General features: G+C 42.2%; 1 long non-coding RNA gene across 1 annotated transcript in view; it reads right to left on the bottom strand.

Moving 5' to 3' along the window:
* Positions 1-774: 774 nt before the first annotated feature.
* LOC111818586 overlaps positions 775-3,229 on the bottom strand; it is a 3,464-nt gene continuing 1,009 nt past the window's right edge. The window contains exon 2 of the long non-coding RNA XR_002822542.1: positions 775-1,542. This is a non-coding gene — a long non-coding RNA (uncharacterized LOC111818586). The remainder of the gene's footprint in view (positions 1,543-3,229) is intronic.

The following is a 3,229-nucleotide window of genomic DNA, read 5'->3' as shown; positions in this document are numbered from 1 at the left end:
CATATCAGGGGAGCCATTTGACAAAGTTCTAGAAAGGAAAGCCGCCCCTACTGCCCCGTACCTTTAGGCCTAGCTTCCTCCTGAAACTGCTGGCACGTGTGTCCATAGACAAATTCTTTGCTACCAGGAAACAGTGAGTGGGAACAAAAGGGCCGAAGAAAAATAAATAAATAAATAACAACAGCAGCAAAAATAAACCCTGAAAAGAGAATGGGCTGAAGATATAGTGAAGACTATGGGTTTAATCTAGAAAGAGAGACAGACAGAGACAGGAAACAGACAGAGAGACAGAGGGACAGAGAATTTTACTCTGCCAGTTTCCAAATTCAGATAGTTAACAGTCTTTAGGAACCAATCCATTAAAATGTTACCTTACTGGGGCTGGGGAGATAGCTCTGTGGTCTAAGCACCTTCCTGGCAGGCATAAGGACCCAGGTTCGTATCCCTGATGCCACATGTCACGCCAGCCCCAGAACCGCAGGTGTAATGTGGTGGTGCACACAACCCTGTACCAAATGAATAAAGTATTTTTCTTTAATTTAAAAAAGATTACTTTATTTTGCTGCCTGACTTTACAAAGGTAATTTTGAAATCACATCAGTATGCGAAATGATTACATTCTTAATACAAAGGACTTTTTTGTAAGTGTTACAGTTATTTGCATTCAATTTTATGATTATTTTCTTTGATGCTTTTATTGTATTAACTACAAGTCCTTAATTTCAGTAAATGTTTTCTTCTCAAGCTGCAAAATGTTTTTTTTTTTTTAAAAAAAAACCTACCTTTCCAGGATCCAAGAAACTAGTACAGAATAACTGCATTAATGAAAATAACAAAACTGAGGTTATTGTTATTAAAAAAATCTTCAAATGAATTCTTTCTTTTAGAACCTAAGAAAGCAAATAGGTGATTCAAAGGAATGTTGACTGGAACACCAAGTGCTAGTGCTGGGATATACACCTAGGAAAATGTCATGAAACATTATTGCATTATAGATACGGGAGGGGGGACCTTCTGAGAAAAGCTCTCAGATTTTATTGTTTTCATTTTGAGAGCTGGGCAGCTGCCAGCTATATTAGCTAAGTATTTGCCAGCTAAGCTGTGTATTTTATCTTAGCTGTGCATTTGCCAAAGCAAATTGATTTGTGTGGAAACCATTCTTCAGAAGTAATGATAAGAAATCAATCATCTTGAATGCCATATCTAGCCCTGTAATTTATTCTACGCACAGCTGCCCCTCTTCTGGGACAGACTAGAAAGGAAAATTCAGTGTTTTAGTCAGACTCGTGTGTAGAGAACGCTGAGCTCTCGAGGCTGTCTTCTGACTTCCTGGGTATCCGGCAGCTGACATCCCTGCTCCATTTCTGAGGCTTTCAGTCTAGTTTCTCAGCAGCTTGGGGACTGGCCCTGGTACCACAGAGGAAGTGGGGCTCCCTGTTCCACGTTGGCACAGGCCTCCTTCCAATGACTCCGGTGTCCAACCGTAGCTGCCACTCCACTCGCTCGGTCCTAAAAATGCATCTTCCTCACTGGCAGTAAAGTCTGCAATAAAAGAACATGAAGCTCCTGGGGCAACAAATGCAATTATTACCTAGGATAGACTAGGGGTAAATCCTGTCCAGACCGCAGAACACTTTTCCAGGGCATGATTCTGAACTGTGAGTTATTCCTGCGGTCTGTGTTGAAAGGTGGTAATGTTTAGTCCTTAGAACATGTGACTACCTTACAGAATAAATACTGTAAATCTTGTTCTTGCAAAAATCAAAGACTGAGATTGGGAGTGGTGTGCACCTGTAATCCCTGCTCTTGGGAGACTGTAAACAAGCAGATCACTATGAGTCTGATCTAGTAGTGAGACCCTGAACACCCTGTAGACCCTTCCCTAAAAATACCAAATAAATAATTTTTTTAGAAAAAGAGAAAATACAAATAGTGCATTTTTCTTGGACTCTATGATATAGTCTGGATAAAATAGAATAAAAAATAGAAAGAGACCACAGGGACTCTTAGAGCTCCCTCTCTCCACCTTATGCGCCCGCCTCCCCCAAGTTGCTGAGCAGAGTACAGCGGCATATTTATTTATTTATTTATTTATCTTTCTGTATTTAGGACAGGGTCTACAGGGTCTCACTAAGCAGATCAGACTCGAAGTGATCTGCCTGTGTTTGGACTCCCAAGAGCTAGGATTACAGGCCCACGCCACCACGCCCAGTCTCAATCACCGTCTCAGCGTGACCCGGGAGTGGGGCTGGCACAGCATGCTGGGAATCGAACCCTGGCCACTACGCTTTGCCTAAGCAGCTCTTTAGTCCTCTGAGCTACTAGACCAGCCCTACAGTGGCATTTTATAAGAGCTAATTTCATAAATTTAATTCCCTGGCACTTGTGAGTTTTTAAAAATTTTTTAAATTTATTTTTATGTTTTTGTCGGTACTGGGGGTTGAACTCAGGAACTTGCACTTGCCAGGCAAGCGCTTATTCTACTGAGCTATCTCCCGAGTCCTTATGGTTTTTTTTTTTTTTTTGGGGGGGGGTTGTTTTTTTTAATAAAAGATGGTATTACTATTATCATTTTTTAGGGTAAAAACGTATTTCCTGGCAGTCCTTCATCACCAGGTTAGCAGAATTTTCCCACCATTTTTATCACAAATGTCTTGGAATTTGTTTTTCTCTCATCTTGATATGGTGGGAGTAATTGGCCAACCTAGTGAGTGAGGGCCTAGGAGGCATAAATCTGCTTTGACCCTCGTGGTTAGCGTTTTCGAAGTCAGAGTGATATAGGGACGTGAGATTCCCAACCTGGCCTGAATGAGTTCGTGTTCTCTAAAACCGAAGAATGAATTTTAGGAACAAACGGAAGCTGAAGGTAAAACTTTATTGGAAAGGAAAGCTGCTGTCGGAGAGGGACAGAAGGGGGTCCCGAGCGGGTTGCCCAGGAAGCTGTCTCCTTCAGGTTATTTTTATAGGACAAAACCATGCGGGGCTAAGGTAGAGACAAAGGGGTCCCGCTTAGGCGGATACAGGGTGGGACAAAACTATGGTCAACCAGTGGGATTACAAGCACCATTGCCTAGGTAAAATTTATTAGGCCTAGGACCAAATGGGGTAGCGAGTCACGTAGCAAGTGGGCGACCTTATCTGGTGGCCTTCAGTCGATGATTCTTCCCGACTAATGAGCAATCCTGGATGCCAACTTTAGGGAGGTCAGCATTTGTTTGATCTTTAGGTC

Source organism: Octodon degus, unplaced genomic scaffold (genome assembly GCF_000260255.1).
Source record: "Octodon degus isolate 3935 unplaced genomic scaffold, OctDeg1.0 scaffold00096, whole genome shotgun sequence".
Taxonomy (NCBI): Eukaryota; Metazoa; Chordata; class Mammalia; order Rodentia; family Octodontidae; genus Octodon; species Octodon degus.
This window is presented reverse-complemented; position numbering and strand designations above follow the sequence as displayed.